The sequence below is a fragment of the Vombatus ursinus genome, unplaced genomic scaffold, assembly GCF_900497805.2.
Source record: "Vombatus ursinus unplaced genomic scaffold, bare-nosed wombat genome assembly UNPS02004457.1, whole genome shotgun sequence".
Lineage (NCBI taxonomy): Eukaryota > Metazoa > Chordata > Mammalia > Diprotodontia > Vombatidae > Vombatus > Vombatus ursinus.
The window spans coordinates 1,733,911-1,747,722 of record NW_020944235.1 but is presented as its reverse complement, the minus strand read 5'-3'; the positions used below and the strand labels follow the sequence as shown (position 1 = coordinate 1,747,722).

Below are 13,812 nucleotides of genomic sequence, written 5' to 3'. Positions count from 1 at the left end.
TTTTAGGTGGGTCGAGAAAAACGGAAAGGTGAAAAAAGGAATAGAAGGGCCGCTAATGGATTGGTCAACAATCATGACAGAAGACATAACTATTCAACTTTCACTTTGTTTCATTTTTCTCTACCAAGGAGAACGTTTTTTCAGGCTGAGAAGGATAGAACAGAAATTATCAAGAGGCAGTGGGGAGTCAGGCAGTTGGAAGTATATGGATCTGGATCCAGACACAGGTCTTCCCCAGTGGCAAGTTCCAGTGAAGATACTTTGAGTGATGAATAGGTTCGATGTTGGGATAGTGGTCACGGTGGTCTATCTTGTCTGATTGAATGCTGCCATTCAATATCAGTAGCCGTGCAAACCTTGATAAAATTTCTATGTCTCTGGATGCTGTCATCAAGTTGAATAAGAAGACAAAAGAAAGCAGAATTTTCCAAAATTGAATAGGAGACTTAAACATAGTGGTACCTAGCAGTTCAGGATGAGAGTAGCCAGATGAGGACTACAAAAGCAGACTGGTTTTGGTAAAAAATGGTTTGGGCCAAAGAAGGAGAATGGGCTCTGGAATAAGATATTCTTCTGGAGTTATCACTGGCCTGGCAGCTCAAAAAGCAAATGGGGGTTCATAAGGAATCGTGCCTATCAAGCGACCACCTCTAAGAGAGAAGAACATAGAGCAATATTATCCAGTGTTAAAAGGAAGAAAAAGCTTCAGAGATAAAATAAAATGCAGAGGAAACCAATCCCAGTTCTCAGGATGCCTAACCAGTTAAGCAGAAGGAATAATGTTCCAATCAGGTTCACCAGGGGTGGGACTAAATTAAATAAAAAAAAAAGACACACGCCAGGCAACTTTTCTTTTCAGAAGATGCCTAGAGGTTCAGGCCCAAGGGTACCCAGGACAGCTGTTAGACAAACCAACAGCAAAGAGAACTCATCAATGGCAAACTTCTACCACAAATGGGGGAATTTTGACTATAGCCATAGATTCCTGGAGCAATTCATCCTTCAGTAGCTTAGAGACCCTGATAAACTCATATTCCTACACCATCATTTCTGGTGAAAAGGGATCACCCTGAAGAGAAAAGAGAAAGCATGTTGCAGAAATTCAATGGAACTTTTTCTCAATACTGAAAATTCTAAATAACTCTTACTGCTTTTACTTTAGAACAGTATTTGTTTAATGTATGAAGAAGATAACACCATAGAAATCCTGATCTATTCTTTATTTATTTTTTTTTGACAATGGGGTTAAGTGACTTGTCCAGGGTCACACAGCTAGGAAATGTTATGTGTCTGAGGCCGGATTTGAACTCAGATCCTCCTGAATCCAGGGCCAGTGTTCTATCCACTGCGCCACCTAGCTTCCCCTATCCTGATCTATTCTTAAAGGTTTCCTTTTTGGTCTGACAGAAGACTTTACTTGCACTTAATTGGATGATAAAAGCATAACATTCTTCTTTAGTTCCTTATGCAACGTACATGTAACAGACCTGTAGAAGTTATTTTTGTGATAGTGTTGTTGGGTATCTCTTCTTTCCTCTACCCGTTCCATTTGCTACAAATGCCCATCGTAAGTCTTTTTTAAAGAAATATGAGTCTATATCAGTCAATTTCTTTTATGATTAGCATTTGGCATGGAATGAACTTCATCAGCAGGGGTACAAGAAAGTCCATTAAGAAATTCAGAATTTGGGGGCAGCTAGGTGGCGCAGTGGATAGAGTACCAGCCCTGGAGTCAGGAGAACTTGAGTTCCAATTTGGCCTAAGACATTTACTAGCTGTGTGACCCTGGCCAAGTCACTTAACCCCAACTGCCTAAAAAAAAAAAAAGGAAATTCAGAATTTCAGTGTTTGTATTACACCTGAAATTTGTTATTTTCTCCTCAATCAAAGTGTTTTTTCAGGTAATGGTTCCATAAAAAAGGCAAATACCCCATTATATCCATTTACTTTTCTAGAATAATAAACCTATAGTGACTATATTTAATCAAAAGATTTGACTCTAAGCATTAATCTCAGTATGTTTAAAGGTTATAAATGCATGTTTTTATAATACCTGTAGTGACCTTGGGGGAGAATATCTATTGTAAAAATCTCACTTTTAAGTTTTAATAAAATGAAGGAAAAGAAAAGGGAAATAATTCAAAGAATGGTTAGTTGAAGAGATGTATGATGGAACTAGAAGCTTCACATCTAGGTCATAGGTACTAACTAGATTGGCCACAGGCCTGAGACGTGTACCCATGACCAGGTGTTCATATTTTATGATTTGGCATAAGCTGCATCTGCCTTGTTAGAAATCCCTGCGGTAAAGTTAATATCCTTAAAGTATTGACCTTTCCTTCTGGGGTGTTAGATTCATTAAATACACTGAAAAAATGTTGAAGTGACCCCTTAAAAAGAAAACAGCTTTGTAAACATGAACCTGTCAAATAGAGAAAACAAAAAAAGAAGAGCTACTAAATACAGGGAAAGCTGTAATCTTGTTTTATACTTGTGACCACCTTCATGACATCCAGACACTTAACAAGAGAAATGGTCATTTTATTTGGGTTTTGGGGGTCTGTTGCACCAAGAATGTGCAATGTGCTTGAGACTGGTGTGATGCCAAAGTTGAGGAACATTTCATCTACAGGTCTTCTCATTTCTAAACCTGACTTTTCTGATGGGCCACACATTTTAAAAAATGGAAGATAAGGATTTTAGATCACATTAAGCATTTTGACTTTATTTTCCTATGAAAAGAAATTTTTCCTCCATCCTTTCTCCTCAGTTTATCTTTCGCTCTACCTTCTGCTCTATCTGGATTTTTTCCTTGGTCTCTTAGGAAGCTAGTGATAGAAAGCTGCCATAATTTTGCATATACCAAAGAAGTCAGTCTGACTGAGAGTAACTTCCTTGTTTATACTGATGTAGAATTATAGAGAGTCAGCTGTGACATCCAAAAGTAAATGAAAATTGCTCTTAGGGAATTTATATTTCTAATAGAGCCCAAGGACCCATTTCAAATCATTTTCATAGATAACAAGTCAATCCAAGAACAATGGATTTTAAACTAAAGGTGGCCCAGGTTGATTGATGATTAAGAAAAGAAATAACCAACATCTGAATGCAAGTTAACTGCCATAATCTTTTGTGGAAAAGTTTGAAAGGGAAGTAAAAATTCTTTTTATTTTCCTTTGCATTATTCTTGTAAATGATTCTACAAAAGTAATGTAAGTGATATCTTATTTTGAAATCCCATATTAGAGGTTGACATTAAGTACCAACAGGGCTGGTTTTGGTTTCTTGAGCTTTTTGTCTTAAAGTTTCCACAACATTACTCAACCCAAAGTTTTCTTTTTAAAATATAAATTTGTATTTCCTATAACTAAGTTGAGTATTGACTTTTAACAGACATAGAAAAAGGTCAGTTTTGTTAAGGGAAAAAAGTTCCCTCTGTTAGACTTTAAGTAGCTAATTGGTGTTAGTCATACTGTTTCAGTGTGTACAATTTCTATGTTCCAAGATGCAATGTAAAATTATTTTTGCATCAAGATCGATACAAAATATTGATCCAGTGAATCATGAAAAGAAAGTTTGTATTTAATGAGAAGATGCTTTACACTGTACTTTTTGGTATTTTTTTTTTTGCAAAATTTATTACATTTGGAATGATTCTGAAGCTGTTCATTAAAAAAAAAATTATAGGTTTGGAAAAAAGAGGCATTTGGAACTCAAGTTAAATGAACCAAATGGTAAAAGGACATCAAGTTCCCTGCAGGGAATCACGTCACCAGGCTTAGAACTGAGCAAAGTCATTCTGGAGCTGCTTCCAGTGGTCTTTTTAAAAAAATGGAGACTTGGTGACGTGGTAGAGAAATTAACGTGAACCAGTGTTGCATCAATTAAAAAAAAAGAGGGTGGGGTCTTGAATCTATAGGCCTATGAGACTGACTTCAATAGCTGATAAAATCCTTGAATGTATTATCAAAATGATGATCTATGGGCATATAGGAAGAGAACCAGTGATCCATAAGAGCCCACTTGGATCCATCAAGAGGGATAGATTCACACGATCAGATTTAGTCTGATCATGCCAAGCTCATCTCACTGACCATTTTGACAATGCTATTAGGCCAGTAGATCAAGGGAATGCTAGAAATATTGTATACCTGGACTTCAGCAAAGCATTTGACAACTTTTTCCCTCAGGGCATCCTTTGGAATGAAATAAAGAGATGTGGGCTAGACCATTTTACCATTGGCTGGAATTAGGCCGAGGTGAAAGATTGGCTTCCAAGAGCAATGGATGCATGTTGACATGGAGGGAGGTCTCTGTGGAGCACACTAGGGATTTGCTCTTGACATGTGGGGAAACACTTTATTATTTATTAATACCATTTGAACTTAGCTTTATGTAATTAGAAAATTGTCTCACTCAAAGCTTACAGTAGAGGTCAAGTTGACCTTAGAGATGCTCCAGAGAAACCAGATGGCTGCAGGGAATGCTTGTATCCCACCCAATTCTTGTTCTGGGTCCACCTAAAGCTTGTTTGGGGTTCCCTACTAACTTGTGGTTTGGGTTCCCTAAACTATATTGACTCTTTATACACACATACATACACACACACACACACACACAAATATATATATATATATATATATATATATATGTATATCTATCTCAAGTGACCTTGTCTGGAAGCTGCCCTTTCTGGAACCTGCCTAACTGCATACGTGCAGTTGGTGTGTTGGTACTCTTGTCTAAATTCTAGATTACATAACCTCACACAGATTTGATGAGGGAGCCACACCTTATTCTGGCTCTCTCCTTTGCCAAATGACCTAATAAAGTGCTAATTATTTTCAGGTTTTGGGGCTTGTTCTTGACTAAGGGGCCCTCCACTATTCAGGTTCTAAGTTGTTCTTTGGGAACATCAATAGCATACTTGTCAAATTTATAGATTTGGTTCAATTTAAGAACCATGGATTAAAGACCTCCCATATCCAAGGCCCCGTGCTAGTCCTGACAATATAGATAAGAATGAAAGAGCTCCTGCCAGTAAGGAGCTTATACTCTACTGGAAGGATCCAACATGGATGCAGATCAGGAAATAGAAGGTCCTTTGCGGAGGTAAAAGCACTAATATAGAGATGGATCAGAGAATATGCCACAGCAAAAGTAGCAGATAAGGGGAACCATGATGACAAATAGGGTTTCTAAGAAGAAAGAATGCACTCAAAGCATGGCAGGACAGCTTCTTCATAGGGTAGTAGTACTGGAACCATACCCTACAGAAGAGGATAGGTTATGTTCTGGGGGTACTTGTCTGTATCCAAAAGAATCCAGACTATTGTGTTCAGTTGTGGGCCCTCTGTTTCAGGAAGGACCTGGGTCATTTTAGGACTCACTAGAGTGGGCCTAGCAGAAGTAACGCTCAATGACTGTGCCCTCCAACTCAAGATTCTATGATTCTTCTCCCCTGCACCTTCTATTCATTCCTTCTTTTCCAATTCTTACTAGGCACTTCACTGGTGGTCCACCAATATTCTAGCTGTTTCAAAGCACTTTTCATTTTTCTTCCTCAGAGTCAAGTAAAAGAGAAAAACCCAGGTCAGCACATGAAAACCTTAAACAAATGGTGGCTCACTCAGGAGAATCCCCCTGCTCCAAACTCTGCAGAATGTAATACCAATTTGATGATTAACACTCACTGTGGGCACAATTGTTGAATTACAGGTGCTGGGAATTGTGGGATCTGTTTTCTCCCCTGTGTTACACAAAATTTGCCTCAGAAAGGAAACAAGACCGAGATAGGACTTAGGGAAACCCTGAGGCATTTTTCTCTTTGGCATGTTGATATGTAATTGTGGTGGTAGGAAATACTCAAATTTTGATATTTCTGTCCAGCTTTTCAGACACTGACCTCTAATTTTCTGTTCAAAATTTTTAACATTCAAGCAGACAATTGGAGATAATTAGGTAATTGGTAATTAGGCATGCAGTTATGGTAATCACGTAATTATTAGGAAGGTAATTAGGCACACAATGGAGGTAATCAGGCACAATTGCCGAGTTTGTGTGAGCAAATGTGGCTATAGAATGCACAAGATGTGGTAAACTTAACAATTTGGAGGCCAGATTGAAAATGTGACCTTATATTTCAAGGGCTGGATTACTTCTAATTGGTGGGGAGTATAGCCTCACCTACTTATCTGGTCCAAGTAGCCGAATTTCTATTCACAAAGTGGATGAGAAGTTTCTTTCCTAAGGACAACAAGAAGAGTATTTAATTATACCTCTTTTTTATATCTCTTTACAATAAAGGAGTCCTTGCAACTTTAAATTACAGCATTTCTCACAATTCCTGGTCCCGTTTAGCTAGGTAAGAGAAAAAGAGCCGAGATACAGAGATCAAGCTTCCATTTCAGAAAAGGCCTCCTGTTGCCATGTCCCCTTGGGGACATGATGGAGAGAGTGCTGGCCTTGAATCAGGGATGCCAAGGTTCAGATCCAGAATCAGACACTTCCTCACTGCCTGAAGCTGGGCAAGTCACAACTTCTTCTTAGACTCAGTTTCCTGGACTGTGAAACAGGGCTAACGATAGCACTTACTTGACAGGCTCCAATGAGATGATCTTCATGGAATGCTATCAGAATGGAATGTCAGTAGCTGTTGTTTGTCATCACTATTATTTCCCCCAGGCTTCTGTCAGGCATGGTAAAGACCTCCAGTGCTTGCCCCGTTTAAGCAAAATGATTCCTCAGAACCATCAGTGGAGAATGGGCTGCTTTATTCATCCAAAGAAGTTTGGCTCACTGATCAGGGTGCTAAGTATTCCCTCTGCAAGATAAAAAGTTCCTGAAGCTCTTCATTTGCATTGCAGTAACTTTGGGAGAGAACTGGACCCAGGATCGCAGGAACAGAGGACATCGCCAGTGAGGAAGCTTCATCAACCTGGGCAGATCAGGACTAGTGTGGCAGGTCATATACAGTCTTAGAGAGTCAGCTGAGGCTCAGACGGGAAGTGACTATGATCATTCCAGCTCATAAGTGTCCAGGGAAGAATCTGAATGCAGGTCTTCTTAATTCTAAGTCCAGCACTTTATCCCCTATGTCATGCTGCAGCCTCTTGTAAGTAAAAGTAATCGTCATTGTAAGACAAAAATTCATTCCCATTAGTGTCTATGAAAGCGTTTTCTTTTGCTTCCCAAGCAGAGTGCGAGGGAACTGTGGAAAAATTTAAATCAGGAGCAGCTAGGTGGTGCAGTGGATAGAGCACCGGCCCTGGAGTCAGGAGGACCTGAGTTCAAATCTGGCCTCAGACAATTAACACTTACTAGCTGTGTGACCTTGGGCAAGTCACTTAACCCCATTAAAAAAAGCCAAAAAGAAAAAAAGAAAAAAGAAAAAGAAAAATTTAAATCATAACCATATTTTAGCTTACCCAGTACAGGATGGGATAGAGGCAAGGTTATGGGTGGGAGAGACTTGGCCAAAGATGAAGGAAAAGAAAACACAACTAAGAGTCATGGACAGGGACAAATTCCAACCCCAGCTTTATGATGGGACCCAGGACAAAGTACTTCATGTCTCTGTGCCTCAGTTTACTCATCTGTAAAATTATGGGGAGGTTAAGCTTTCCTTCTCTAAAGATATACAAGTCCCTGAAGCAGGAAGATGGAGAAAATCATGAGAGAGAAAGGATAATGTGATATGAGTGGGTGAAAGATGGGAGTCAGGAAGGGAAAAGGAAAGCACAGGAAAGGGGGGAGTGGAAGGGAAGGAGAGTGGCAAGAGAGAGGAAGAGAAAGAAATATATATATATATATATATATATATATATAATCTCAAATATATGTAAACTATATATATTATAATACACACATTTATTTGCTATATTTTCCTTATCACTAAATCAAATGCTGCTCAGGGATAGGCTGACTGACAAGTGAGGCTTGGCTGCTTTGGTCTTACAATTGGTAAAGAATAGCATTTCCAGCAGAGAACTCCAAACCACAGGTGAACTTGGCACTCGGGCTTTAACTGTTAATATTGCAGGAAAACATAGTTGAATGGGTTTGTACCTACCAAGGAAAAGCATTAAACTCATGGCATAAATTCATATTTTGAGCCCCTCAAATTTTCAGACAGGAACCCCCTCAGCCTTAGTTTTTCTCTCCTTGTTTCTAGCCTCCTAGTATGGGAAGACATAGGACATAGTCCCAGGGTCCCATCCTCCTGCCCACCTGCCTGGTGGAGAACCAGTTCCATGAAGCGGGGGACAAAAATCCCAATATCTCTTTACATTACAGGGCATCAAATGCTGACCACAAAAGATGAAAGCTAAGTAAGCTTGTTCTGGGAGGACTTCAGAGACTCAATGAGAGGACTCTCTCGTGCTTGGCTATGGATTCTAAGGTCACAAATTCACAGCAGGAAGAGGCCTTAGAGGCCCTCTCTTCCAATCCATGATCTTAAAGGCAATACGGCAATGGGAGCAGTAGTGAGGGTAAGATGCAGTCCCAGGTCAGCTGACTCCAAATGAAGTACTCTCATTGCCATACTATCCTCCCCTCAGCTTAAGAAGGTTGCTTTTCCCATTGCTTCTTAAAGATGGCTTCTCACTCATCACTCGAGTTAAATAGCTTTATATGGGCATTGCCAACCCTTCAGAATCCTCAGGGTTGACCAAGCTACCAAGTTAGATCCTTATCTTCGAGTCTCTTCCATTGGACCAGGTGCAAATAAAGGTGATCCCTCACTGGCCACGTCTTGTGTCCTTGAAGAGTTGTGAATAGTTGGTTCAGGTCAGAGAGATCATGCTCAGATAGGGAAATGCTATCAGCATTTGGATGCCTGGAGCTCACCTCCTGAATTCCACCTCACTGTCAATTCTCCCCTGATGAGCTCTGAGATTGTTGGTACCTGACTTTGCCTTGACCTGGGAACCAGTCTTGCTCTACTCTCTGGTTACCCTGGAAGGTGACCTAGAGCAGAGGTGTCAAACATAGGCATGTGGCCCTCAACATTCCCTAGTGGAGTGCTGCCCAAACCCCATTAAAATGTAGTTGGGAAATATTTAAGAAAATAAATAAAAATACATTAGAACATAGGTAATGGTAATATGTGGTTTTCTAAGGCAATATGCTGCCAACAGGGATTTTTATGAATGGTTTAGTGCCCCCCCTTTTCTATGTGAATCTGACACCATTGATCTGGAAAACTATGAGGGGAACCTGACAGGAATGTGAGGCCAGTCTATGCATGTCCACCTAGATGGCCCTCACTAAACAATGCATCTCACTCAATATAGGCACCCACTATATTGCAAGGCACTGGGGAATAAAAAGGCAAAAAGGGAAACAGTTCCTACCCACAAGATGCTTCTAAAGATCAGCAGATACAAGGTCACTTAAAGAGAGGAAAAGGCACTTTCAGGTTGGAGGCCTGAGTCAAGGGAAGCTTCATGGAAGAGATACTGCCTAAACTGAGCCTTAAGGGAAAGTGACATGGGGCCAAGAAGGTTGGATTTGGGGCCCAAGGACCTGGCCTGAAATCCTAGCCCTGCCACTTCCTTATTACCTATGTAATCCTGGGCACGGTGAAGGCACAGAGGCAGGCGCAATGAAAAGAGCATGACGGGGTCAACGGTGAGGTGGCCAGGGAGGTTGGAGCCCCAGAGCGGGGACTGCCAAAGTCTAGGTCAGGAGGCCGCCTTGTACCCTAGTTTGCACAGGGGGCCAATAAACAAGCAAGTTGGGAAGAGCTATCATGAACCAAGTAAAGGCCGAGGAGCATTATTGGGAGCCTTTGCAGTTCTCCCAGTCAAAGTTGCCAGCTTCCTTCTCTGTGAGAAAATAGTATAAACTGATTGTTAACTATAACACAGCTGTTTTGAAGATTTTTTCCCACAGACACACAATGGATTAATAACAAATTAGAGTCAAAAGGCACCGATTTCAGTTTTGAAAAGGGGGCGTCCCAGTTATGTCTACATGTGTTATAAAAAATGAAATAAATCCAACCTCAAAAGGGTCCAAGGCAGCACAAACACACTCTGGAGAAAAGCATGGTCCAATGTCTGCTGCTGTCCCTCAAACATCTCTCCTCATCCCAATTAGCTGGCAGTTTGGAGATGGCAACAGAAAGCATCTGCTGAAGGCTGGAAGGAGATCAAATTAAAGTCCTTCATCATATTCAGATGTGCTAATGTGGAAACAGCATTCATTCTCATGGGAGGAAAAACCAGCAGGATACCTGCTCAACCTTATCCCTGATGACCATGCTCGGTCAGCCCAAGCAAATGAGAGACCCAGAAGAGCCCAGTGCGGAGGAGGGAAGTGAAGGGAAAGGTTACAGAGACCATCTGGTCTAACCCAATCCTGAAAAGGAATCCAGAGAGATGAGCAAAGGGAAAAGAAAGTTGGATTGGGAGTCAAAGGACCCAGGTTCAAATCTCAGATCTCTCCAATTTATTCCTTGTGGACCTCTGAGTAAGTCACTAAACCTCTGTAGGTCTCAGTCTCCTTCTCCTCCTCTGTAAATTGAGCTCAAAGATCCCTTCTACCTCAAAATTTATGACGTGATGAACATATCCACAAACGCTCATTGAGTCTCTACTTGAAGAACTCCAATAATGGGGAGCTCACTATCTCTAGTGGCAATTAATTTCCCTTGGGGATATCACGTTAGGAAGTCTCACTTATATCTTGCCTCTATTGAAATCCTTACAACATCAGCCAATCAATCATTACCTCTCCCTCCACCCCACCCACCTTCTGAACTTCATATTTGGGCACCTAGAAAGCAACGTTATCTTTCTAAACACTCAAATTCAAAACCTGGATGTCCCCCTTCACTCCCAACTCTTACTCAGAATATCTTCTCAGTTTCCAAATATTTTCATTTCTGCCTCCACAGCATCTCTTGTATCTGACACCTCACTACTCATGCCGACAGCCCCTTAGTTCATGCCCTCAACGCCCACCTTCCAGACAATTCCAAGAGTCTCTAACTGCCTCCAGCCTCCCTTTCCCAATCCATTTTCCACACAGCTGCTGAAGTAATTTTTTTTTAAATTGCAAGGTAATCATATCACTCCCTGAATATAAACTCAGATGATTCCCTATTGCTTTTAAGAACAAATAGAAAGCCTCCTACCTGACAGTTAAAGGCAGGGGTGCGCTGGCAAATGCTTGACACCTGGTTCTCCAAAACTAGAGCCATGACATACTTTTTAAATTTCACGTGCATCATTAACATTTTCTCCATCTCTTTCTTAAGTCCAGACAATCAACAGAACAAGAAATCAAGCTCCTATTTGTAGTGTTTGCTGATTTCTGAGGTGTAAATGCTCCTGCTGCAAATTTAACAATGGGATCTCCTGAGCCAGTTCCAAGTTGCTCCAGCACATCACTGGTTAAAGCCCTTTACATCTTGGCCCCCACCTATGTTTCCAGCCTTATTATCCACAATGTCCCTTGCCACACTATGACTCAGCCAAATAGCCTGGCTGTTCTTCCCACACAAACTCCATTTCCCATCTCTGGGCTTTTGCTCTGGACTATGCCCCATACCTGGAAGGCACTCTCCCCCGCCTTCACTTTCTGGAATCCCTAGCTCCTCTCAAAGCTCTGCTCACACACAAGCTTCTAGATGAAGCCTTTCCTGACCCTCCCAGCTCCTAACTACTTTGTATTAATTTTGCACATACACATAGTCTATCTCCCCTGAAAGGGCAGGGGCTGTTTCATATCTGTATTTTTTTTCCTGAGCACCTAGCACAGTGGCAGTATACAGTAGGCACTTAGTAAATGTTTGACTGATTGATCAGTTGGTTATAAGAGAGCATAATTCGGTAGATCTTGAACAGGTCCAGTTGATGGACAGTGTGTTTGGGCCAGAAGTGAAGAGAAGGAAAAGGGCAGGCCGTGTGGCACCTGGGAAGTTATCCAGCCTTGTCAAAGATCCCTAGATACTTCTTGCTACAAAAGCTCAGCCTTTTGACACCAGAAAATAGGTGGTGGGAAGGTAGCCCTTGACACAACTTGAAAGTGTGCCAAGTCTAAGACTTTGGGCGCTACAACAGAGCCTCCCTGTCTTGCTGCCTTGGAAAGTGAGCATGCGACGACTCACAGGAAACCAGGGCTTACCTAGGCATCTTGCCACCTGTCCTGCCAATGTCTCCCTTCCCTTCATCTTTCAGACCAGCCCTCTAATGAATATATACCCCATCCCTAGGGGAAGTGATGCACTCAGTTTTAAAACTGCCCCGAGGCTAAGCTATCCTAATTCATCATTGGCTCATAGACTTCAAGCTGAGAGAGACCTTCAAGGCCAACAAGTCCCACTCCCTCATTTTACAGATGAAAAAACTAAGGTTCAGAGGGGCAAAGTGACTTGCTCAGGGTCACGTAGCCAGTAAGTATCATGAGATTTGAACTCAGGCCTTCTTGGCTGCACTCTAACACTGGCAAATGACTACAAAAAACTAATCCACTGTATCCAGCCAACCATAGATGAGGCTGTGCTTCACACTGCATCCATTCATCTACCAAGAAACTTGGGTTCATCTGGGCATCTTACCATCTGCACCGACAGCCTTCCCTACCTTCTCCCTCTTGCTCTGGAAACAGTAATCAAATCAATACTTCCATTGCTTCTGGAAAGGGCATGGCAACTGACTTACCCTCACAGTTCCACTCATCATTTCTGTGACTCTCCCTTCCTTGGTCACCACTGCCCTATACATGTCTTCTCCCTTATCTGAATGTTAGTTCCTTGAGGGTAGGGACTGTCTCAATGTTGTATTTATATCTCCAACATCCAACACAGTGCTTGCCCCATGGCTGATGCTTAATAAATGCTTTTTCATTCTTTCAGTCAACATTCCTCTGGTGATGTTACAGGACTATGAAATAATAAGATACCAGGATTTCTAAAGAATAAAAATTACAGGTGACCCAAAGGCAGCAGAGAAGTACATAGCAGGTTACAAAAGATATCATCTTTTATCGATCAATCAGGCATTTGTCAAACACCTACTACATGCCAGGAACTGATAAGTCAAAAGAAACAAAAAAAATGATTCCAGCTTTCCATGATGACTTGTGTGGAAGAAGCTGAGTAAAAGACATTATAAAGCCCATATGTGGTCAGCAAAGAAGGTGAGCCAGTCAGGCAGTGAGAGGGAAGGATGGACAGCCCACGAGTTGCACCAGTATATACAAAATCTTAAAAAAACAAAACCAGAGAATATTTTCTTGTCCATTGGGTTAATCTTCCAGAGAGGACTGATAGAAGGCCATGGGCAGGAATCACCCAGGATGAAAGAACATGAAGGAGTGGTGATGTAACCGAGTAGTCTGAGTACCAAGAATGATGAGAGTGAAGAGCCAATTAAGCATTAAAAATAAGTACATACCTAACCCTCTGTTACAGGAGGCATAGGAAAGATGGTAGGTTTCTTTGGGGTATCACTGTTGTGAGGGCACAGAACAGGAGCTAAGACGGTGATCCCACTGGACGTATGTTTGGAGTCAGGGTGAAAAAGAGCTAGGAGAGATGCTGGGCTAATCTTCAAAAAGTTGACATTTAAAAGCTCCAATTAAGGGATGGAGATTTCTTCCTTTCTGGCCATTCCTTGACTGCTCCAGGGAAAACCTTGGAAATATCTTGTTGAGTCATTTAAAGAAGCTGCCTTATGATAAGGTTAGGGAAGTTCCATGAACTACTGACTTTGCTATAGCAAAAGTTTTTGCTAATGTTTCATGCCATATTGGATGCCTCCCCTGTTCATGGCATAAGAGATAGGACATTGGAAACAGAGT

At 41.4% G+C, this 13,812-nt stretch overlaps 1 pseudogene; it reads left to right on the top strand.

Annotated features, from left to right (window-relative positions):
• The first annotated feature begins 323 nt into the window (after window positions 1–323).
• On the top strand, window positions 324–1,014 carry LOC114023986 (annotated as a pseudogene).
• Window positions 1,015–13,812: the final 12,798 nt, after the last annotated feature.